The following is a 26,995-nucleotide window of genomic DNA, read 5'->3' as shown; positions in this document are numbered from 1 at the left end:
GTTGCAATGTATCACGGGATATCTTTAATGATGGTTACTAACATTGTTTACGGGAGTCATAAACAAGTGGCTATCTTTATGCTTTCTTTGTTTTATTGTCGATGATTTCTACGCGCTTGTCCTTTCTTGGGTGAAATGGAAAGTGAAATATTGTTACGTAAATGTTGCACCTATAATGGTAGGTACCATAATTTAGTAATCAACCATAACGGTTCTGGAAAACATTGCTCAACCGCTACATCGGAGCAGTAATTTATTTCTTTAACATTTGTGAAAATATAAACTTTATTGTTCTATGAAATATTCTACACGCTATACTTGGTTGATGTAAATAACGCCATGTGTCAGATTAGAACAGACCATCTGATATCAATTAAATCGAAGCCAAAAAACACGACAAAAACTAAACTCACAGCACACCGCTAAACGCAGTCCGGTTAACTTACATCATTATTCAAAAGCAATGACGCAATCTAGTGTCCATTTGAGCCCTCTTGACTGCATATTAACCATTCCCTTTGCTGCTTCAACTCTGAGGACGCCCGCCTCCCACATATCCCTTTTACTATTCAAGTATGATGCTTACCGCGTTCTACTCAAATATTTCAAAGGTGCCTCGTCATGCTTCAAAAGGTTTTTATGACAGATGACACTTAAAAAAAAACTGTTTTGTAAATAGTATTTCAAACAATTCTCTCATTACGCATGCACACGAGCCAGCAGGTGAAGAATCATTAACAACGAACGGACAAAATGACCAGTTAGCTAAAGATAACGAATTGCTTAACGCATTAAAACATATACATAATACATAGTGTGGCAGTTCAAGTGTACCTAATAGTATTAGAATAAAGACGTAAGCAACCAATAGTCATTAGAATCAGTATTATCATTATATGATTGCCAAGCGTCTCTAAATAATAGTGAAATTACCTCATAAAGATAATTATACATTCCCGGTGCAATTTGACGTAATCGAAGTAAGAACAAACGCCTATTCTATGGTATATCAGATCAAAGTAAATCACACACGCGATTGTAGATGTTTGAATGGAAATCGGAACAATGTGTGGAACGCAACAGTTTTAAGCTTAATTCTAATTGAATGGGAACAGTTTAATTCAATAAGCGAAACCGTACAAAATCGATTAAAAAAATTACGTTTTATTTGTTGTGTTTCTGTTATGTTCATTGTATTTTTTTTTAATGTGACAATAAATGTATTTTTATTTTATTTATTTATTTTAACTACTTTAGTAGAATTATAGTTCATCTGGGACGCATGGCGACTATTTTAAACGGATTACATCCTTTCTAATAATATAAACTAGCCGCCTGCCCGGCTTCGCACGGGAATACAATGACGCAAATGAGACTAGACTATCCTACAGGCATCATCTATCTCAACTCACTCACTTTTTGTAAACAGGTGCAGACATACGTTCTGAAATGCTGCTCGTAGGTATTCAAGGAAATTAATTTACGTATTTTATTAATTGAATTCGGGACTGGCTGACTGTCGTCTCGTGATCATGGGCATGCAACTGTGCCGAAATATCGAGTTTCTCTAAAATCAAGGTACGCGGAACAAAACCCGAATTTAATTCATAAAATTAGTAATGACCGCAATAGTCTAAAACATTGTATGACTATGAATCATCTGTGAATGTAAACATCTGTGTCTAGTGTTGACCAATACTTTTACACGCAGATATGATGTGTGAAACCGTGCATCCGAACACCTAAAACCTACAGCCGCAAAACAATAATAGCATGTACTAAGTACCTACATTTCAATGACTTTGTTAGCAGATAAATTTGTTTATCGAATAATAAAGCTATTGTTACACATGCTCGTTAGTAGCATCAGAGCATGCTACGAGTACTATCGAGCAAATGCTATCTACTAGCATGTGTGTACAGGACATGCTACTATCGAGCATGCTTTTTGTGGCGTACTCTCTAACAGCAGTAAGCAGGCCCTGCTATTTTCGAGCATGCTAGTTGATGCGGGGGTGGAAGGGGAAAAGGTAATAAGCAAGTGTGAACGGGTTTGCTTAATGAGCATGCTAGTATTGGTAGTGCCACGAGAGTTGCCAGCAAAAAAAAGTTACTAAAAGTGAATTTGTTATAAATAAATTGATTTATTCTCGTTGAATTTGCGAAAAGCCGTAACAGCCACAGGGTTGCAGCCGTGAATTTTTCGGCCTGAAAGCCGTAGAACACGGTAATTGCCGTGGCAACACTGACTTTGAACTGGCAGAGAGCATGCTGTCAAAAGGCGTGTGTATCGGAGTGTATGTTTTGAGCATGCTTCTTTAGGAGCATACTTAAAACTAGCATGCTTATTGCTAGCAAATGTAAACAGTAGATGCATGCATGCTAGTAACGAGCATGTGTAACAGTAGCTTGAACTCATTGCTACACATGGTAAGTAAGTACTAAAGAGAAAAGACTGCTCAGCTCAGAAATATTTTGCCGAAGTTATATTCCTTAACCCGCCAGCCTTATTCTCGTAAGTAAATGGATCAGAGGGTATCTGCACCATAATTTTGGTAGAATCTGTCTATAGGCATCATTAGGTTGTGGTTAAGCCGGGGAAAATGACTCTGCCATTTCCTTAACGAGCCGATATAAATTTCGAAGACGTACCTTTGAGATTTATCGACGAAGAAATTCATGGTTTTACGCAATAATTATGAGCGTCTGTACGGGCGTTGGGCAACTTGAAAGATTACTGTGGGTATTATTTACATAATAGTAAAATCCCAATGTGAAATAGTGCGTAAGTTGTAAAATTGTTCCACACGCTATTGTTTCTGTGATTTTACTTGCGATACCATACTAAGTGCCTAGCTATCGCCATACTACGCAACTAACTGATAAAACCGTTCGACAACCGGAATCCATAGTGGTTAGCACAAAGGCGTGGCGCCACAGCAATACATTTTCCACTGGGTTTCCTTATTTCCATCGCTATCAAATGATGCATCTAAAGACAAAGTACTTAACTCACGTTCCTCTCGCTCCCCGGGTTGATAATAGTAGATTGTTGCACCAAGCCGAAAGTTATTTATTATTGTACCGAGTGCCGATTTGGAGCCCGAGCGTCAGCGAGGGCTTTAAAAAGCACGAGGGCAATATAAATTACTTAACGCGAGGTGCATAATCTGCTTTTCTTTCAACTATTAAAGGAATAGTAGACGAAAAAAACTCATGCTAAACAATTAATAGGAAAGAAATGTCACTAGCACTCGATGATTCCTTTTTTGTAAGTTACTTAAACATTTATTTCCAGAACAATACAGGTCCAACTATAAAAAAGGTATATTATGTACAATAAAATTAAATAAACTAAAATTATATTAAATCTAAAAATGGACCCTGCGGCATGGTACCAAAGATGCTGGCAGCATTTCCCCGCTGGATCGCAAGACTGATGCGTTGAGCGAGGAAACTGCCAGCTCTTCGGTCTCCTGTGGTATCTCTGAGTCTCTTCGCAATCTCAAAAAATGACCACGGAAAATTCGCAAGGTTCCCGCCAATTTTCTTTTTAATTTCTTACTTTTTTTTGCAGAGTTAGTAGCCAGTAGCAGATATTTTTTACCCGCGATCTGTCCAATTTTGGGTGGGCGCCAGGTTGGCCAACCAAACACAAAGTTTTTTTTTAAATATACGGCTACTTACTGTTTTTGGTAGGATTGGTAGCAACAATTTTGTGTACGCAATCTGTCAAATTTCATAAGACCGTCAGGTTAAGCAACCTAACACTACATTTTTTTACACTATGCAGGCTAATTTTATAGCAAAAATACTTGTGTTACCTCTTTGGTGGTGCAAATAAAAAAAATCTAAAACAATGCAATACTTAAATGATTTTCATACATTTTTTCTGCTCTAGAGCAGAGAAGTCCCGCTTTGTGCTGGGTATTTACTGCGATTATGATGAAACGTCACATAGACCCAAACGATAAAGTTAATAAAGTGGAAGGTATTTGTATAACGAATTTGAATATCTGTAACAAGAGTCAGGGATGGTACCTACACGTATATCTACGTATAATCACACTTACGTTTTTCCGTTTCGTAATACCCACAATAAAAGCCTTTTTGTTTTTCCTTTTTGTACAATAAAGAGTATAAACAAACAAACATAAACAAACAAGCTGCGTTTAGTTAGGGACTAGGTCAATCGGTGTTACTTGTTCCACGTCTTTTATCTATTTAAGACCGCATTATGACCTCGTTATCTATAAACATTTTAATGGATGAGTAAGTCGAGACAGTCGTAAATAATGGTCCCTTTGACCTTTCGACGTATAACTGCACTATATTATTGAGAGAAAGCCGCTTTCACACGTAGGAAGTACACAAGGAACAAAGGCATCATACTCTTTTTATGTAAGCACTGACCGTGCCTATCTGAGCACAATGAAATAAAACAAGAGCAAACGACGAAAGCGAATAAGAACGCAAGTATTCGTACTATCATTCATTAAATGTAATCTACTTTTTCAAGATAGTGAGTAGGTTATGGAGTAGTAAGTAATTATCTGTAAATCGTTAATTAAAAACAATTTACGAAATATAAGTAGGTGGGTAGGTAATATCTATACTAATAGTATTATACGCATTTCTACATAAAGAGTATTGTTAATTCAAAATAATCCACTAAGTATTCAAAATTCATCCAGAAACTTAAGTCTAAGTCAAAATGGGGTATTATTTTGAGTTGACACACCTATGACCTTAGGCGACTGTTTTCAGACGAAACGACAATGTTTCAGATTTACCTCAACTATTATCATTGTCACATTCTTTTAATAGTAAATATACAACTGATAGGCAAGTACCTATGTAGTTAATATCATTGTGATATTCGTAGAATAGTTTATGCTTTCGTTTCACTACACAATGACAACATGGGTGGCCACAACCGTAAATCTCTAGGGTAATAATAAAATCATTAAATTAATTATGACGGTCTCTGTTCGCAACACAATAATGAAGTTATTGTTGGCATGTATTCACGCGGCAAAAAAAAAAAAAGATTCAATATTTCACAGCTACACGTGTGTTTTATAGTTACTGAGATTTTCATTCGTGTACTTCAGCACTTGTAATGTTTAGTCATGCTTGAATTAAGTAGGTACACAATCATTTGTACGGACAGCCCAAAACTTATAATATAGCATTATAAGTGATCACTACAAGCACTATGCCTGCGGAAAATGGTTAAATAAAAGCTCAGAACAGAATCATGGTCTAATAGCTTAGAACTCTGTTACGCAACTTAAAATTAAATAGTCGGGACAATGCTTCTTCATTTGCAGACGCAAAATCTAAAATACTAAAACATTTACAGAGCAACTAATTTACAATTAAAAACAAAAAATATCTTGAAAAAAGTATATAATTAAGCATATATGTAAGTCCACATTTCAATACCAATTATACCGTTGACTAGTTAGTATGTGACCCTCGGTAGAACCCTGTCGCGGGCAGCCTCTTCTGCCTTTAAGGTATTACACATTATACCGTATTATGCCATATAATTTTAGTGAATATAGGTCCTTATGCGTGTAGAGGGACCGTAATAAGAACGTGTCAGACAGTGTGTCAAACGGAATGTCAAACGTATACATACATGACACGCGACGGAGACGGTTGGTTACCGAAACGTGCTAGTGCGCATATTCTCATACTCTTCAATAGAAATAATATATCTGGGGGCACGGTAGTGCCCCGCCAAGTCGAGCAAAACAAAAACAAAGGCCCCGCGGCGTACCATACTTTTCTCAAAGCCATTCAGGCTATTTTCAACGTCCTGTAATTTTGTTACGGGTAAAGCTAAAACCCTGAATTTTCACTTACCTATAGGGCCTAATTGGACTTAGATATATTATCAGTAACTTTCAATTTGAACATATAGGTTTAGAACTATTACACGTTAAAGTTCCTCAGTTTTGTCACTGACATACCTAATCACTGACTCACGATCGTCATAATTCTAAGGTACTTCTAGCAGACCCATGGCCAAAGTAGTATGTGCATTAAAAAAAATTGCTTACTCTTTATTTCAGTTCGTTTCCCGTTAGACTGTATACCGAGGGCATTTTATGAATTAGCATTTATCGCCATACATCCGGTGCCATTATTATGTATCTAAGACCTAACGGCACTGATGGCGTTAAACATTTTTTAGCACTATTAAATAGGTACTAGCCTCGTTTGCACGTAGCCGATTTATAATATAATTCAATTTTGAAAGTAAATGTAATCTTCTAGGTAATGGTCTAATTGACTTTGAATTTCGGTAGGTATGTGTGTGTGTAAATCTGCATATATTGCAACAATAAAGTGCGGTTGAAATTTTTTTTCCTTTACATATACATATATTTACCTAAAGCTTTTTAATTAATTTAAATTGCTGCGAGTTTACCAAGTCTGCAAGGCTACTACGAAACTCGAAACTCGATGTTCGTGTCGTGCGGTCCCTCTGACACTTATACTATTTAATACGAGAGCGAGACCGACGGTACGATACGAACTTCGAGTTTCGAGTTTCGTAGTAGCCCTGCTGTGCCCTTAGTGTAAGTTTTCGGTTACAAAATACATCTCGATCGCGTTCGCGTTAAAATCTCAATTTGTATGAAAACACGAACATCGCAAACGTTCCGCTAGAGGCGGTATATATAAATTGAGATTTTAACGCGAACGCGATCGAGACGTATTTTGTAACCGAAAACTTACACTAAGGGTACTGACTGATCTTTATAACTTTATACTTCGTCGAAGCGATGTCAATAAAGTCGTGGGTAAAACGTAATATTTATACGAGCTGTCATTCAATCGTCGAAGTACCTAAAATCAAACGATAAAATCCCCTTTCACGCTATAAGCCTGACATAAAACCTCGCAACTAAACGTTACACAGAATTACGACTACCCAGCAATTGCGTCTAATTCTCACCATCTCTTTCCATCTTATTTGCCATGGAAGACTTGTAAGAGAGAAAAAGTACTTGCAAGTGCGCTCGCCAGAAGTATGATTCCGCGCATCTTTCGCCATAAAGTTTTGACGCCTGACCCCTCCCATGGTTCACAATAGCCCCCCATAAACGACCCTGTTCTCACGTTTCACGCGCAAAACCGTTACGACTCGCTCGGATTGGTACACCGTGCGATTTTTGTTTAGTAAACACGAAATCATTTCAGCTGAATCACGTATTATGTCAGTCATTAGAAGTTGAATAAAGTGTGTTCTTTTATCAATGTTATACTTTGCCTACTTATAAAGGGTTTAAGGTTAAATACGAATGTATCAACAAAATACAAGGAGTAAGTATAAGTGTACCTACCCGTATATTGTTCAGTGCTCAGGTTTAAAAATAGAACCGTTTATGGTTAAAGAATAACAAAGTTAAATTTGGAGCGTTTTAATACAACTTCTTGCTTTTACGTTCGTCACTGTGGACGTTATAGAACTATTTCCGAATAAGGGGCCGTTTGTTTGTTGAACAACGGTGGAGATGAAGACAAAAATAGAAAAAATATAATTTGTACAAAACCTTACAGAACATAGCACTTAAAGTACCGCGTCGGACAAATAAGTCGAGCAAGATTCTATTATAGCTCTGCGCTCGTGTAAACAAATCGTTTCCTGTAACAAAGCGAATAAAAACATTAATAAAAGTCTTGAGTATTTATAAGGAGTACTTTTTTAAAGTTCAATGTTATCAGTACTTACATTAGACAACCTTGTTCACGTAATAGCAAACGTATTCAATAATATTACATCAATAGAACCAAATGAAGGTTTCCAATTTCGCAACGTACACACACGTTTCTTAAAAACGTTAATTCATATTTGTAGTGCGTGACGTCACAAATGTGCACAGGTGAATTACAAGTTAAGAAAATATCGCGTAACGGAGTGCAAATATTGGTACAGTTTTTCGTACGATATATAATCGGTTGCGACGGGTCATACTGCATTGAATTTAGGCTTTAATGTAAGCGGAACAGTGTTTCATTCGTACCGACCGGAGATACCGTGTCGTTTAGTTTACGGTCGTGTTTTAAATCGCAATGTCTAATGTTTTGAATGGGAACTGCATAGCGTGTGGGAAGCCACAAGAAACTGTAACGGAACTACAATTGTGGTTGCGCTTTGTTTAAACTTGTGGTGATCAAAGATAAAATGACTATTGAACTGACATAGTTTCTTGTCGGCTTGGACGGTATTTGCAACAAAAGTAATTTTACACACAATAATGGGTAGTAAATATGTAGAAACAATGGCTCGTCGATACATTAATTTGCGTAAACGCTGTAAAAAAAAAAACCGTTTGTAATGTGCGGAAGGAGCAAAGGCGAGACACAGCACATTGCTGCCATGCGCCCAAAGCCTTCATTAAATCAATACGAACACTCATTAAATATCAAGTCGCACAAAGCACGTGTGCAATAAATAAATGGTAACCCTCAACCCTATCGAGATGTCGGCTAATAAGATGCGCGCGCAAATGTGGGCGTGGTTGTGTGAATCGAATAAAACATTTCTCTCACCTCTATCGGACTCATTAACGATTCACTTGTAATAAGAGCCAATTACGCCAGGGAGGGCTGCCAACATGTCATTACCAAAAAAACGAACTGGTTTTAAAAAACCAAAAGATACAAAGTTACCGTTAAAGATCCGACTGTCGTCGATAAAGTAAATGTTGCAATTCAAAACCTTCGAATGCATACGCACTAATTAATCAAATAATCAGAAATTATTTTTGATTATGATGATTTACCTAATTGTTATCAAGTAGTTGACATCATAAGATAAAAGCGAACATAAACAGGTATCACTTTCACAATTACAAATACTTCATTGCCACTGTCAGTATAATTGCGTAAAAGTAATTAACATTATTACGGAAAGAATGATTAAAAGAAACATTAAAGATAAGGCGTTTGCGATACACACAGGATGTGGCGTAAATTTACGTAGTTGATGGTTGTAATCCAAACCGAGGTAGTTTGGCATTTTTTTATTACTATCACGTGAATATGAGTTCACATGACACGAATTGTTCGCATACGTTAAAGCTGGGTCAATCTAAACGGCATTATGATTACACGCTCGACTTGACAAATACAAAACTGCAACCAACAGATTATGCCTAACTTCCTCTAACATACTCAGACTTTGGCTACACTGACTTCCGTAACCAACCCATTTACAAAGCATATCGATCAACGTTCCGAAATAGTCCCGGAAGACCCTAGCCCACCAGTTAATTGCCGTGACAACAACGCCGACGCTCATTATCCTAAATTTGGACCACACCTTCCCGACTAATGGAGTCAGGCACTCGAGCTATATAAAGTTTGAGATGATCCTCTTGAGAGATTATACTCGAGCGTTGCTGTAGTGATTTAGGAAAGAGCGATATTCATATTAAATAAACACCTAAAATAAACATTGTTTCATCAATACACCAAAGACATGAAGCATCCGTGTTCAAAGGAAAATCGCAACAGAAAACATAAAAAGCAAATAAAATAAACAACACAGAAGTCACTAGCAATGAAATTGCTCGGCAACATAATAAGCTGGTCGAGACGTGACAGCCCAACCTTGCTACGTGGCTTATTCCACGGACTTCATGACTAACCACAGCACCGCAGTGCAATCTATAGGTAGCAAAAAATATTGGAGGCCAACTTGTGCTCAGAAACGGGTGAAGATAGATCTAAAGATAACAATTAAGCTTTTAAGATTGTAGATATTATCAGTGATATATTATATCATAGTAAAAAAAAAGTACAAGTAAAATGATAGCGATTCTAGTTGCACTGAGTAAAACATAGGAGCGGACGTTTCAAACAATAATGATCATTGCACCTACAGGAACAGTACGAGGAAATGGAACAGCAACGTCCATGTAATTTAAAATGCATATTCGATTGACATGCGCCTGTCATGTCGTATCTAAATAAAAACGTGAAGTCACGCTCAAGAGCACACGACCATGGAGAACGATTGGAACACGAACCAAACGCCGCAGACGAACGCAGTAGCTAATGTGGAAATGGCAAGAAATTAAATTGCAAAACCATCACGAAAGCAACAAGGAAGAGTCCTGATTGAACTTATTGCAGTTGTTATGGTATTACTCTCTGACATAACATACCTAAGATAGGTATCAACTATTAACCACAGCTTTTTCCGGTAGGTACCGCCAATTAAAAGAGACTAATGGTCACGAAGTACCATTATAAGATGAAGGAAAAGTTACGATAAGTGTATTACGTATGCGTTGGCAGTTTGCACTTATCTTCGGGAAATGCACTTTCTTGAACACCATTACAATGCTTCCCGGAATACAAAAGGTGAAACTTTAGACGTAAATAAATCGGACACATCTGACCGCTTTCTGTTTGAAACGAGAGAAAATAAAAGTAACTTAACGCGTGAGTTGAATGATAATCAATTTCTAGTGAAGACGTGATAGCCAGTTGACGGTCAATTTGTTGTACTTGTCTTCACATCACACACTATTGTACTATTTGCTAAAGATTGGACATTTAGTGAAACATCCTGAGGTTTTCTACTTTTAGTAGGTAGGTAGGTACCTGTTGAAAATAAAAAGAAGTCTGTCTTATTATCCGTAATTCAATTATTTTGTACCAGCTTTTTTGATAGGTGAGAAATATACACAAGCCATTAACATCCTGTTGCAGAAATACGAATAACATAATATTCCTTTCTAGATGTGTTCCATTCAGACAACGTTCTGCCAACTGACTAAGGCGTCGATAGTGAGTCCTTGCTCTTCTTTTAAACAATAACGTTAGTATTACCGAACAATATTATAATTAATCAAGCTTCAAAAGACTAAGAATAGGTTATTTAAAAAACAACCAACAACCCGTGACTTGATTAATACATATTGATCTAACGAACGATTTATATCGGTAGTTACAAAAGGCGATGTCTCGATTGCATTAGTAATTAAACTAGCAATAGGTACCGATCTGTTTGATAAGGATTACACATGAACGCTTCGTCGAACGTCAAAAGAAATAATTAAATCTGGTATCTTCATACACAAAAGAATCCGAGAGTATGTTCCAATAGTATATAAGTTGGGCTGGAGGTTTGCGTCGCGCCGGCTCCATTCACGACAGACAGGGGGTAACGCACCCCTCAAGTTCACAGACAACCCCGCCCGGGATCCGAGCAACACCACAGCTCAAGGGCGCATAAAAACAGACAAATTGATTTGCACAAAAACACTGTTATCTAAAAATGTTATAATCACAAACTCACGATTACTCAGAAAACGATAAGAAATTTATTTACACGCATAAAAGCGCGGTGTGTGATGCTTCGACTGCAGAGTAAACAGAACCCGGAGATTACATTGTAAATATTATGAGTACTCACTCTGTTCCGAACAATGGTATCGAAGATGCAGCACAACCACCTGATACGACAGTCAATCAAGGAAATCCATTCTCACGGACACAACACTTGTAAACGAACTCTTGCGGTTGCCACAGTCGTAAAATTATTAAAAAAGTAGTAAAAATTCAGTCTTTTAATAATCAAAATTTAAAATTAATTATAATTATTGCAACTGTAAGTCTATTGCACCAAAATATTGCCAAGCTCTATCGCGGGAGGCCGCAGGACCGTTTTCGGGATATCGATCCGAGTCCCGATGGGATGCAGTTCCTGTTTCGGTTCGTACCTCTTCATTTACCACTGGAGTTTATTTAGCGTTGGGTGTTAGTAGGTAATTGATAGTTTTTATGTGATAAAGTTTGTTTACGTGGTACGAAAGGTCGCGATCAGCTGTTGCGTTGGGAAGATAGGCACACCGAGTGCGAGCGGGCGAGCGTGCCGCGCGCGACTGACGGCTCGCAGTCGCAGCGCAGTCAGCCGATCGAGTCGGAGCCGCCGGTGCCGCAGCCGGTGGAAGCACCCCGCGGCAACTCAACGGATCACTACCTACATGCGAACGTACTACGACCATATGTAAACAAACAAACTACGGATCCACGCGTATACTTTTAAAGATGCTAATGACTAAAAGCCTATTTTATTAAAAAATACCTACAATCCTAGTGTTTCTTGATAAGCAATTCAATCCAAGTGACTAAGTTTAATATCAAACAGCGATGATCTCACGTTTACGGTTACAGTTAAACGGGAAGCATTACCGTTATCAGCTAATACGAATTTAATTGGCACTTAGATTAGGCAACACGACAAACAATGGACAAATCTCATGGGTTTCCGTAAGCCGAAATACAATTTTCACGGTGTCGCCATATCGAGCTACTGTCGAGTCTTGCGCCATATCGTGAATGCTAGAAACCAATTTTTGGAAGCTTCTTAATAACACTATGTGTGAACACGTGTGATTTCACTAAATTTGAAAATCTATCAAAAACAAAGTGATGTAAAGTGGTAGGGAGTGTAAAAAAATCTACGTGAGAGTCACAAATTTACAATGCATAAGATCCCGACTTTAGGGAGATGTCTCAAAAGCTTCCTGGTATTATTAACACTACCCCATTGCGTCCTCACATCTGCCGATGTCTATTCACCGACTAACCTTTGAGTACCGTTCCGCCTTGAATATGCAGTCGCTGTTGCAGGACCGAGGAAGACTTTATAAATGGCAACTTACTGACATTTAATAGAATCGGATTTTAAAACACGACAGACACTTGACCTCAATTGCGTGAATAAAGATGCAAAATAACTAAAAATCACGTTCCGTATTGGGGACTGCCGTAATTGATGTGTAAACTTGACAATCCGGTTGCAATTACTTCGCTTTAACGAGATGGATACTGAGAGAGTTCGATTTATGGTCAGAGCCAGAACAAGAAAACGCTTTTTACTCAGTTCTGGATTTAACAACAGTGGAAGTGGTGGTTGGAATAATTAAAAACGTGACTCCAGGAAACGTGGGAAAAATGCGTGGGCACAGCACACCTCTCGAGACGAGGACTGTCACGATTGATTTTTTATCGAGTCACGGGTAAAACTAAACCCATTAAAATCCCGTTTTTGTGAGCACCGCTTTCGGTACGGATTGAAAGCTTTGAAAGCGTGCACATGGCGCTTACTAAGACGATAGACTATTAGATAAGGTCGTTCGATATTATTAATACAATAAAACGCCAGAAATAGTTCAAAAATCTACAACGTTTTCCGTTGCTGGTCCATCAAATGCGACTGTTATCTCAGAAGGCATTAACCTACATAGAAAACGTAACTCATAAAATATTGCGTACGAAATCGAAACGAAACCAGTGCACCGTGCGCTTACGTTTCTGTTGAAACCGAGAGTCGTAAAATTTCTAACGTCAATTTTGGTAGCACTTACGAAGATATGAGATTTCGATAGTGCACATTGTGATGTAATAGGTCGGATTTTGGGTTGACTGGTAGCATGGCATGGTTATTGACTTTTCCTGGTTTTTCATCGTTTATGTAGTTCGTTATGGCTTATGTCGTCACTCCTCTTAATTAGAAAAGCTGGATTATTAAGTATCAGGTGACATAATTTAAGTTAAAAATGAACCTTCGACCGTGTTTTTATAAACATAGACGACAGATTTTATGCTATGCTAAGCAGTTGAATAAAATCTTAAAACTTTTGAGTACAGTAGTTTCATTTCAAAGGATGTAAGATGTGGACACAATAAAGATAGTCTAGACTCGGTCTAGACTCCGGTAACGTCTAGTTGGGGTAAGAAAGGAAGTTTATGACTTTGTGTTTGTGTCTGAATCGATACATAATTCCAACAGGAAATTGCATAGATAAATTCCATATAGTGCTTATTATACAAAATGTATTATTAGATATATTTCATACCGGGAGATCTGAATCGATATCTAGACAAAGAAGCCTTCTTGTAGAAACAGTGCTATTATTCTTGATCACGTTTGTCAATCACTAGTGCAATTAGTACTTCCTATAGTTCTTTATAGTAATAGCGGAAGATATGTTCCTTTTGAGTGACAAGATAATTATGTGTCCACGATCATAAGATCGAATAAGTAAGTAATAGATCAGACATAAGCAAGGATGAAGCTATTTTGTTGCGTACAATAATCAGAACAGTACGTACTCGTAAGTAAATAAACAATTTTTTAGAGCAGTTGCCAAGGGAAGTTGCGTATGCAAAATTAGGGGACAGCATTCTGTGAATAGTTTTGAAGTCAGAAAAGCTTGCAAATTATGATTCTGAATGTTGCTAGGAGATCCGGTGGTCCATTTTTTTTATACCCCATCCCTTAAAACATCATGTAAATGGACTGAAAAAAATGCTTTTGGAACATTTTAATAATAACAATATATTGTTTTTATTTTCGTGACAATATTCATTTTTACAAGCTTTTATACATATACCGAGTCAGTTGATAACTTTTATTTTTAATAGTAAGAAAAAATATTTCATAAAAAAATATTTTGAATACTTACAAGCTTTTTTGCTGACTGTACTTTTTGTTGGTTGTACTTTTATCGTCATCTAAACTGCATTTCCGTGCTAAATTTGAAGTCGTTGCCATTAACCGTTGAAAAGTTCCGTCCTTCAGAAACGATCCTAGTTGGACCACCAGGATGTCACTGTCCGATTATTGTATTGTGATCAGATTTACATAAGTATGCCAAATTTCAAGCCAATCCGGCTACTGGAAGTGGGTCAAATTCAACTTGCACGATTTGACCCACACATTTGTACATGTACAAACATGTATACATACATACATACATTGCAAGTTAAATGAAAGCTTGTAAAAACGAGATATTGTCAGGAAAATAATTATTAAAATGGTTTAAAAGCATTTTATCAGTCCATTTACATGATGTCTTAGGGGTGTATATACCAGATATAAAAAAATGGACCACCGGACCTTCTGGCAACATTCAGAATCATAATTTGCAAAGCTTTTCTGAGTTCAATACTATCCACAGAATGCGGTCCTCTAATATTGCATACGCAACTCCCTCCAGAACCCGCTCTATTTCTTTTTTTGTTCAAAAATGCTGATGTAGATGTGCCTTCGAAAAATAAACGCCTAATATATAACGTTCTTCATAAATTTGACAGCTAACCATCTACATATCATGAAACATTCGAGCTGCCAGTCACAATAATTTCTTCCAACGTAATTTTAGCTATAATCTGGCTATTTATAAGCTCCTAATCCTAAGTATACGCGATTGGTGTTAATTCCGTTGCCGCAAGCCAGACGGACAAGTGTAATAACCTCTCGCCTTTACTTGTTAACCGACGCTTCCGCTGCTGACCTTTGATGCTTGTTTCTTTATGTCGTTAGTAGCTTTTTAAATGGATGATTTACGGCTTAAAACGCGTGTTTTATCAATTTTGTAAAGCATGTTAAGCAGTTACTGTGGGATTGCCAAACAGACGCTTCATATATTGTGACTTCTGGTTACCTACGTGCCTAAAATGAAACTTTAACTTTATGGTCAAAACAAGATTACATTATTAATAAAATATAAAAATGGAACAAAAAGTATACGTAAGAAACAGAAACTCAAATAGACTTGGGACCGCGTTCCCGACGTAAGGCGTGGTACGATAACGATAATTGGGACCGTTCACACACGCCGGTGAGAATAATGGAGTAACCCAGTAATACTTCAAACAGAAAACTAAAGTATGGACTGTGTGAAATACAATGTAAGTTAATAAAAAATAAAAAACGTAGTAATGCTGACTGCCAAGAACTGTAGACATGGAAGTTGTATTTTACAGTGAAGCTAGCTCTCAACTTGCCGCAGAACTGTAGATCCCTGGAAGTAATTTTCAGTGGACAAGCAGCTAGATGAAGTAATAACAACGACGTAATCAATGCGACTGGCAAGGTGAGAATGAAAGATTGAAGTTCTTAATAGCATTAGCACACTCCTAACACTAAATATCTCGCTTCTATTAAGACTTATAAGTACCGTCTAAATGACGAATATTTCTCGAATAATAGGCATGCGCACTCGGCAGTAAGTTGTTAAATATTGCAGATTATCGCAAAAAGAGGCGATTAGGTATCTGCGCAATTAAATTGTCCAGTGCAGAAAACATCGACAATTATGATCTGACATTTAGCATGACTAGACGGTCCTACAAAAGTACACGACATTATTAGTCACCTATGTCTAGTCAACTTACTTTTCTTATTTCTTTAAAGTTTACTGTCATCAATGTCGAATGCTCGGCTGACACAAACTCATTAAACTAATAAGTTCGTGTCGTGCGTCTTTCGACACGTATCGATAGGAATACGAGATTTGAGTGACGTAGATACGCTACCGGTCGAGTGGGTAGAGACCTTGGTAGACTGGATAGGACTTTATTGAATTTTGACTAGTATATCTTAAGTGACCTTGAGATGTCTTAATACTACTTGCTACTTTTTTTGAAAGTATGCTACTTTAATAATCTTTCATCAGCGAAAACCGGACTTTTTTGACGTCATGTTATTTTACTATCGCAAAAAACAAATTACTGTCGTTGACGTCGTTTGAGCTTAGAATATACTTGGTCGGAAAATTTCTAATGATAGTGTTTTTTTAACAACAAAAAAACAATCGAATTTGGGGCCGTTATCTAACTTATCTTGCCATTATTTGTAGCTCGGACAGAGAAATGAACAATCAGTGACTCATCAAAATATAAATATTTATTTATATAGTTCTGTATGAAGTTATTTCAGTTGAATCCTATATCATTTACAGATAGGATTAGGTGCAAAAACACTATGTTTTTTAAGATTTCTATTGTACTTTAAGCTTTGTATGCTGCTGTGAATAAAGTTTATAATTAACAAGGGAAGGTAATTTTACGGCTTGTTTTACCATTTAATGTGTTGATTTTGACGTATTTTCGACATTTCAGTTATGTTACAGTCTCCTGTAATTGATTGGTTTCGTATTACTTGGTTGGGCGTCGGCAACGGATAAGGGTGGAAGTTCCCCGTTCTTCTTGGTGTAACCTCTCAGCGGGTGTACCGCAGGGCGGAGTGCTCTCCCCTAATTATTTTCCATATTTATTAACTCGATTTCTCATAATCTTCTCTCTTCTTATCACCTTTATGCTGACGATCTCCAAATATACTCCCAGGGTAGACTTGATGATCTACCTAATGTAATTGATTGCCACGAATCTCGATTTAGCCCGGATTTAAATGGAGCAGACGTTATGGTCTAAATGTTACCCAGCAAAAACCCAGGCAATCATAGTCGGCAGCTCTTAATCTCCAAATTAAATATCAATAATCTGCCGTCTATACTTTTTAATGGTGTTACGATACCTTTCTCGGCTCAGGTAAAAAACTTGGGTGTCTTTATGGACCAGACTTTATCTTCGCCGCAAGTTAAAGAGGTAAGCAGGAAGATGTTGCTGCTGTGGGGTCTCTGAGACGGCTTCGCAATTTTCTCCCATTCGCTACCAGGGTTGCGCTGGCAAATTCTCTTCTTCTGCCCATTTTGGATTATGCTGATATTTCCTATCTTGATCTAACTGAGGAGCAACTGAATAAGCTTGAGCGTATCCAAAATGTCTGTATTCGGTTCATATTCGGATTACGGAAATATGACCACGTCTCCACCTATCGCACGCATCTCAAGTGGCTCCCCATTCGTTTTCGCCGTGACTCTCATATTCTTTCCTTTTATACAGCATACTTTTCAACCCCACAACTCCAGAATATCTCCAACAACGTTTAAGTTCCTGTCTTCCATTCGGTCTTCCCAAATTACTTCTCACTGTTCCAATTTCTTCCTCTAAGTTCTATCATAACTCCTTCACTTGCACTTCAACCCTTTTATGGAATCTCTTCCCCTAGATGTGAGGAAAGCTAAATCTCTTCCTATTTTCAAAAATCTCGTCAAGGCTCACTTCTTGACACTGCCTTCTTAGCTCTGTCCTCAGTCTTTCTGTGTTTATCTATTTTATTTCCTAATTTCTTATCCTTTTTCTCCCATTGCGGCCTAATTGTTAATTATATTGCTGTATTTATGTTAAACTTTATGTATTGTATAGTATTGCTGTATGTATTTCTTTGTATTTATTTTAATGTTATTGATATTTGTTTGTTTTTATTTTCTGTTTCTGTTTCCGCCACCTATTTTTGTAACATATTTATATAATTTCTTGTTCCCAAATGGTTGTCTGGAAGAGATCGCTTTTAGCGATAAGATGCCTATTGTCTACCGTGAATCTAAGTGTTTATATTATAAGTATTCTGCGTCAGACTGGATAGTTTACTGACAGCTATTATGAATATTATAGGTGAGATTCTGATTAAAGATTCTTTGGTGAGTGAGGATAAAGATTCACTTTAGCTACAATTAATTCATTACTTTAAACGTGAACAATAAAAACTACGTGAAGCGGCCAAAAAATTTTTCGTGTGTAAAATTACAGGTTATATGAGAAATGCTAGGTTTAGAAGAGCTTACTAAGTAATGCTTAGTTAATAGTCAGTTTAACTTGGCAAGTGCATAAGCACATTGTATACTATACTAGTACTTATTTATTACTAATACAAGTGCAAGTGAATAAAAGCCGATTCTGTTTACTAAACGACAAGTAAAACTCCCACTAAATATCTACAAATACTCGTACTCGTCACTTGTCGAGTGGTGTGAACATTCATATATATGCCATATGCCAAGTAAAGATTGATATGATAACTGAAGACTAATAATGACATTATTTTCTTACACAAATGTGCGAACGGTTACGTGATATCCCTAGTCATAAATACTAATGGTAAGTTTTGAGCTCATGTACATTATAGTACCTACATCTAGGAAAACTCTTCTAAATAATAAATTCATCGAGCAACGTTTACTTGATTGATTCAAGCTAAGTGAACTAAACTAGCAAGGTAAAAGCTTGCTTCTCCGCAACTAAACATATTTATTCTGTAACGCAATTTTAATTGTTAAGTAGCGACGCAACAACATTGCGGTTCATAAGTGAATATTAATTGACTACAGCATAACAAATGATAATGATTTGCGCCTAATTGCTGATAATGGGAAGGTTGCCATGATTACAGCTCCTTTAAATTATTTAATAGCCTTAAGGCAAGTTATATGAACAAAGTCAACGCGCGCAGCCAAGAAGAAGCATCAAATTATTATAAATTCAGTAAATTTAGTTACTGTAACGATACAGCAATGCTCATTACAAAGGAAATATAAATTTGCCAGTTTGATGTCATTCGGTGAGTAGATGAAATCAGTTGCGGTGTAAAACTGATGCAACTGCACTTCTATTGTTCGCTGAGCATCGAACGGAGACGTACTTGACCCAGTTAACTTCATTTTGCTAAATTCATTTGTGAGGCCAATGAGGGGATATCTCTAAGTAATTTATGGCACATCACTCTAAAGCCAGTCGGACTTAGTGTATTGAAACTTTAACAAAACTGTAACCTGACCGCAACGAAAAGGATTCAATGTGTTATGATTGAAATATAAATCTATGCGCTAAGAACAAGTTTGTATCAAGTTTTAGTTTTGTTAAAGTTCGGTTTCGTAATTGGCGAACGTAATGTGTGTACTCGGGATGTGTAATGACTTTATTTGACCTTGGGCGCAAAGCTTGTTTTCTACGTCATAAAGATAATGTGTTGCTTTATTCTTCTCACGCACGAATTCGTAATTTTGCTGATGAATCTATAATTTTAAAACCTTCCTTGGGAAAAGTAGGTCTAGGTTTAAGCAAAAGCACCTTGAGTCGAAAAGTTCTAGTTTTTGACATGTTTTTTGATGAACCAAAAAACTGAAAGTCTGGCACGTCTGGCATAGTATCGATTTCATAATAGCGAACGGTTATTGTCACACTATTGATTGAAAGGTCGAATACAATTGAATATATTTGCGAACAGCAAAAAGCAACAATGGTTTACTATTGACCAACATTCGCATAGGTAGGTACTCAATTTGAATTGTTAAGCTACGACTCAAACTGTTCATCAAAAAATGACAATATCGAACAGTGAAATTTTTATCTACCTAGATAAATTCTATTGAAAAAATCAAATAAAACTTTACTTCCCAAGAAAAACCTCGCTAAGCAAAACCTTTAGGATAAGATGAATCGCATTAGCCTTTTCACCTTTCAACAGTCGACTAGCTCTTACTCTAATAGCTAGAGAGTCGAGTTCCACTGCTTTCCTGTAGTCTTATAAGCAATACAAAGCTGTGCATTCTGTACTTGACCTGCCTATTTCACCATACATGGATCTTGTCTTCCTAACGTTTCGCAAGGATGCATCTGTGCCAGTCGGTCGGTTCGCTTCCGGACACTCAACACTGAATCGCAACGTCGTACCCATACAAACGCATTTGGATTAAACTCGGTGGAACGGTGGAATATGGCAGCGTGGTTACGCGCTTCCATTTTTGGTAATATGGTCTTCGTGGTAGTGAATCATAATAATAAAATTACGCGGCACACGCTATAATATATATTATAGTGGAGTCTGTTTTCTGTATAACTACTTATAGGACTATAGGTAGTATTTACTCAATCAAACTTGAGTGGTTAATGTTTGTCTCATCTAAGTTTGTAATGTAGTAACATAAGTTGACTTTGCAATGAAATATTTATTAACTAACTAGCTTTTGCCCGCGGCTTCGCCCGCTTGGAATTCGGTAATCGCGCGCTGTTCCCTGTCACTCTCTGGCCCATAAACTCTCTCTATGCCAAAAATCACGTCGATCCGCCGCTCCGTTTCGACGTGAAAGACAGACAAACATGCAAACACACAAACACGCACTTTTGCATTTATAATATTAATATGGCTTAGAGAAATATGTTAGTATGTACTTTTATCTCGGCCTATATATTTCCCACTGCAGGGCACAAAAGCCTTATAACAAAAAAGGCTTGGACGGTAGTACACATGCAGGCCCAGTGCGAACTAACTATCTAACCAACATTCTGTTCCACTAACATTCATACCTAATTTCTGACTATTCCATTATTTTATAAATTAGACCACTAAAACTTACATTATTATTGTACTGTCTCATCCAAGCACAGTAAGCAAGGAGAACTTTTAGTAGGTACCCCAGTGAAAGTGAATTTTCCAATAACTTCATCAACCGCAATTTCTATAATACGAGGCATCAACATCTTTAATGGTGACAAGTGACACTTTATCGTAGAAACTTTCGATCCCGAGACTCGTGCTGTTGCATGTTTGTTACAACTTAACGAACAATCTGCATATTATGCAGATACGTATTTGTTTACGTTCGCTTTGAATGGGATTATGATTATGGACAATAGAGAAGAAAGTTTATGGTTAATAATAATATAACTTGCTTGTGTGGATGTTAAAGGTATTATTCTGTTAATAAATTTGTTATTACTTTCTTCATAGTTAATTACTCATCGGCTTTTATAAACGTACTAGCCGTTACCCGCGACTCCGTCCACGTAGAATTCGGTTTCTCTATCCCACGGGAACTATGGGATTATCCGGGATAAAAACTATCCTATGTCCTTCCCCGGGACGCAAACTATCTGTATACCGAATTTCATCGAAATCAGATCAACGGTTTTTACGTTTTACTTATGCTAATTTAAATTCGTGTCTTCTCTAAAATAACACGATTAAAAAAAATCCGATCAAACCTCGGTCGCCCAGGCATTTTTAATAGTAATAATAATAATAATTATGATTATGCCTAAGTCTTACTGTAGTTATAAATACAAAATCATTAGAAACCTAAAATCAGCGTGGAGCTACAGTCACCTGCATTAATATATGCCACAGCGGAGCGTGCAAAAATACCGGCCCTAAAAATAAATAAAATAAATATCATGGGACTCTTGACACCAATTGAAATAGAGTCGTATCAGATATGTTATGCACACTTTGTTGTGTCAAATGTTGGTGCTGGTGACTGTACAACAAAAGTTAAATGATACCACCACAAAAGAAAACATTACCAAGTGTGCCAGATTCACCGCGTCAGCGCGCTCGATTTCCAAGCTTGTTTATTGGTACTTAATTGATAGCTTTCTTTAACCCCCATGACTTAGAAATCCTGGCGATAAATAAGCACTTAGGTGTTAGCGAGGCCATAAAGCAGTTATGCACGAGGGCTCAGTTCATGTGACAAAAAGTAATTTTATATTATAATAACAATGATATTTTTTTCATTATTTCATAGTAAGTAAGTACCTACACATTTTTGTGTGGACTTTGTTCCTGCACGCACATAATTTATAACGATAAAATACTATTTCATTTGCATTACAAAAATACCAAATATGTTACACGTCACAAATGTGAGACATTTTAGTCACAAAACATCGTCATGTGTATTTAAAAGTAGCTTCCAATTCCAATACGTCAAGTTTTTCACCAAACAGTCAGTTATTTTCACGTCATAGTAAATTGATAAATAAACACCTCAGTATTGCGGACGGACGTACTTGGAAATTAATCCCTACTCCCTACTAATATTATAAATGCGAAAGTAACTCTGTCTGTCTGTCTGTCTGTCTGTCTGTCTGTTACCCTTTCACGTCGAAACCACTGAACCGATTTTGATGAAATTTGGTATATAGGTAGTTTGAACCCCAAGGATCAACATAGGATACCTTTTATTCCGGTAGAGGGCGCCACCGCGCGATAACCTAGATCCGCGCAGACGTAGTCGCGGGCATAAGCTAGTATGGAAATAAAGTCGCTAGCGAATGAATAGCGCATCTATCACCATCAATAGATCGTTACGTATACAAGTGGAACAAATGCGATGACGGTAAGCGCACGGGCTATCTGGTAAAATAATACATCTTTTAAGGCTCTGAATGCAGATTCTGTGAAAATATCCGTGGTTTCTGTGATACAATCTGACATAAACTCGCGAAAAACTCGAGTTAGGAGCCTACGAGCACGGAAATACAAGCATTTGTTTGTTTGGTGTGTACACCACAACAGTAAGCTATACAGAGCAGTCATCACCACCATAGAGAAAATGGCAAGGTTAACAATAGGAGGCCATATTGCTTCAGAGCGATTTTTTTCCAGACAACTTTTTACAACAGAAAGAAATCAGAACTAGACCCTTTACCCTCTGCTGGAGGCCATAGGTCGAACAACTGACTAGGTTGACACGATTTCACGACCCTGGAGTCTGATTAATTAATTAGTTTTAATTAGGTATTATTAGTGATTGGAGTTTTACTACCGCCGAAAGTCTAAATTTCATCGACATCATCTTGATGAACGGAAATCTACCACTGTGCGTTTCCTTCAGCACTTCCTGCCATGTACAGTGAAATTGTGGAATCAACTTCCGTCAGCACTGTTTCCTGACAACTATGACATCGGGGCTTTCAAGAAAAGGGCTTATACTTTCTAAAAGGCCGGCAACGGACCAATGACTCTCCTTGACTAGTTGGTACTCATGGGCAGTGGTGTTAATTTCCCATCAGATGACCCGCTTGCTCGTTTTCCTCCCTAGCATAATAAAAAAAAACTTATTTTTAGTCAGAGGACAATAATACCTCTAGGGCTTTAGTTCTTAAATCATGGGTCAAAAACCACTCCGATACGTCCAATTGACTAAACAAATAAACATTAATCTTAAAAGTGGCATTATTCAATTCATGCCACTGCAGCACTGTTCACAGATTAAGAAATGCAATAAATCTGTCACATTAACAAGAACATACAGTTGTCAACTACCTACTGAAAAATAATCTCGTAATGGGCAAGTTGCCTCCTACTTCCTACTAAGCATTTAGTTGCACATACCTAAATATCTGTTGGAAACTATCAAGCAGTAAGCACCGACATTAAGCTCGCCTCTATCCTAGCGATCCTCAACCACTAATATCATAGGTACTTCGATGCACAGCAGAACACTGTAATTTGCGACATACGAGTACAAAATCTAATATTAAATAAATGGCATCAGATTGCACGTGCCTGCTTGCTTGTAACGAGGTAAAGGATGTTATCCGCACGATCTAAGCTCATCGCTAGGGAAACTGGAACGAACCGGTTTAGTACAACTATGTTGATAACCGATACAAAGTTGTTGTGAGAGTTACTAAGCTATCGACAAACGCTTAGTTCAGCTAGTTCTTTTTGTAATGCTAGTAGCGTTTTCTAAGATATGCTTCGAAAGAAAATACATTTATTCATAACACAAGACGCAACAATATTATTAGGGACAAATAAACAACACAAGGTTTGTGTCATTGCGGTCGTGCATCGGAAACTGGCTCAGCATAATGCTGAAGCGTTAAAAACACCTCAGCGCTGATTTTCAGCCAGCACCGTCGGCAACCCCCGGACCGTTATAAAGACATACTACACACCATTACATAAGACTACATAAATAAATAAATGCTTAGACAATTTGTAAACTGGAAAACAAAATTATTTATTTATTTTTATTAAAGAGGTATTACAATGTAGTAGGTAATGGCTTGTGCAGGGCTTGCCAAACTGTGCGTCGCGACGCCCTGGGGCCCCTTAGGGCGGGCGTCGTAAAAAAATGGCAAAGTCCCAAGGGCGTCACAGTACAAATAAGTTTGGAAAGCCCTGGTTAGCTAGTCCGTTTTCTAATGCAGTAACGTTTTCTAGGATATGCTTCGAAAGAGGTATTACAATGGAGTAGGCAATGGGCTACAGTTCTAAAAAAAAACAAATTTCAGTCAGTTAGATTCCGAAAATATCGGGCACGTATGTTTTCTTTTGTCAATTAAAAAAAAAATGGATACTAGCTTTTGCCCGCGGCTTTGCTCGCGTGGAATTTTATCGCGCGCTGTTCCCAGGGTACTGTGCATTTTTATGGGATATAAAGTAGCCTATGTCACTCTCTGGCCCATAAACTATCTCTATGCCAAAAATCACGTCGATCCGTCGCTCCGTTTCGACTTGAAAGACGGATAAACATACAAACACACACTTTCGCATTTATAATATTAGTATAGATAGGCAATTGTCTCACAGCCGGCGAGGAAGCGATTGGCTATCGACTATTTTCTCGCTCAAGAAACGAACAAAAGATATAGATCTCTGTGAGTAGCAGAGGCACATATATTAATAGTTGATCGCTAGCTGTTCACACTGCCGGCGAGAACTCGCTCTTCACTCTTTTGTCGCAGCGACAAAAGCTATAAAACTCACTGAGCCATAAAACTAGCTCAGCGATACTCGCCCAGCGATGTTAGCTTGACTGTTAACTGACGCCGAGCGAGTAGTGCGAGTGAGTAATCGCCCGGCACACTCGAACACTCACTTCTCGCTGCTCGCCCACTCGTTTCTAGTTACTATAAGCTCTAATCGCTTCTCGCTCATCGTCGGTAGTGGGACAAGTGCCTTATTTAGTCAGTTAAGTTCCGCGTGACGTCACGCCGTGCTACATTTTATAGCATGGCGTGCCGTTACAAGCCCCTACACTCAATCACAAAAAAAAATGACAAAAATTTTCATTGACTTTACAGGATCTCAAAGATCAGGGACATCCGCTTAGATACATCATCCGGTTATTATTTAGAACTGACAATATATTAGCATTATTTCTATAAATTTTGCAGCATTTACTTGGTAAGTACAGGAAACACGTTAAAAGCTGAACAAACCTACGACATACTCCTCAATACCATATGTGGTAAAAAGAGGCACTCCACAAGTAAGCGGGCAAGTACAGCCTGCAAAAAAGTGGTAGAATAATTATAACTCGATTGCTTTTCAACTGGGCACCAAAGAGGTTAAGCTATTCTTGTAACCAGTTTCTTCGAATGAAGTTATATAGACATCAAGACCTGATTGCACGAAGCGTAAAAATGTGATTACCTATAATATTAATGAACTCATCAAAACTTTATGACTGTACTATCTTACCGCCTATTCTGCTTTTAACAACCGCTTATGTACATTATAAATGTGTAGTATACCTAGTTATGACATTGGCACGAAAAAATAAACATTAGAAAACTAAAATAAACCTAACTACGGAAGGTTTCGCAGCCAATATTTTTGCTAACACAACAAACATAAAGCAATGCATTCGTGTATTGACCAAGCGTAGTTAAAAATAACGTGATTGTACAACACGATGATTTTTATCGCTAATTGCTGTGATTATTCGGCAATTTGAGAACTATATTGCGCACATGACGAGGAAATGTGGATTGTTTTAGTAAAAGCGAAACTATATGTGCACATATCGGCTGACGGCCTTGTAGCAGATGTTCGTAGGTGCGCGCCAAAGGTAACAATGAAACAGTCATGTGCATTCTTTATATTCAAGGCCAGGGAGGACGCAAGACCAATTGTTATTGCTTACTAGCTGTTGCACGCGGCTTCGCCCCATTGATTTCTTTCTATATTTTCTTCTATAAAAACCTTCTGACAATAACGAACACAACAAAAAAGTAATTAGCGAAATCGGTCCAGCCGTTCCCAAGTTTTGCGTTTAGCAACACATTTTACAGTTCATTTTTAGGGATTCGGAGCCAAAATGGCAAAAACGGAACCCTTATAGTTTCGCCATGTCTGTCTGTCTGTCTGTCTGTACGCCCGTCTGCGGCTTTGCTCGGGGACTATCAATGCTAGAAAGCTGTAATTTTGCACGGATATATATGTGAACTATGCCGACAAACTGGAACAATAAAAAAATAAAACAAAAATTTCAATTTTCAATTCATTCAAATTTCAATTTTCAATTTCCCATAGACGTAAAGTGGGAGTGATTTTTTTTTCTCATTCACCCTACAGTCATTAGGGGTTTGCTAAGACGACTTTTCGATTCAGTGTTTTTTTTGCGAAATATTCAACTTTAAAGTGCAAATTTTCATTAAAATCAAGCGTCTCCTCCCCCCTCTAAAATCTAAACCGGTGGGTGGAAAAATTTGAAAAAATTCAGGATGGTAGTAAGTATATCAAACTTTCAAGGAT

General features: G+C 37.5%; 1 protein-coding gene across 1 annotated transcript in view; it reads right to left on the bottom strand.

Annotated features, from left to right (window-relative positions):
* Positions 1–26,995, bottom strand: part of LOC141430205 (uncharacterized) — a 237,504-nt gene that overhangs the window by 102,595 nt on the left and 107,914 nt on the right. The window lies entirely within an intron of this gene.

The sequence above is a fragment of the Choristoneura fumiferana genome, chromosome 8 (assembly GCF_025370935.1).
Source record: "Choristoneura fumiferana chromosome 8, NRCan_CFum_1, whole genome shotgun sequence".
NCBI classification, from domain to species: domain Eukaryota; kingdom Metazoa; phylum Arthropoda; class Insecta; order Lepidoptera; family Tortricidae; genus Choristoneura; species Choristoneura fumiferana.
This window is presented reverse-complemented; position numbering and strand designations above follow the sequence as displayed.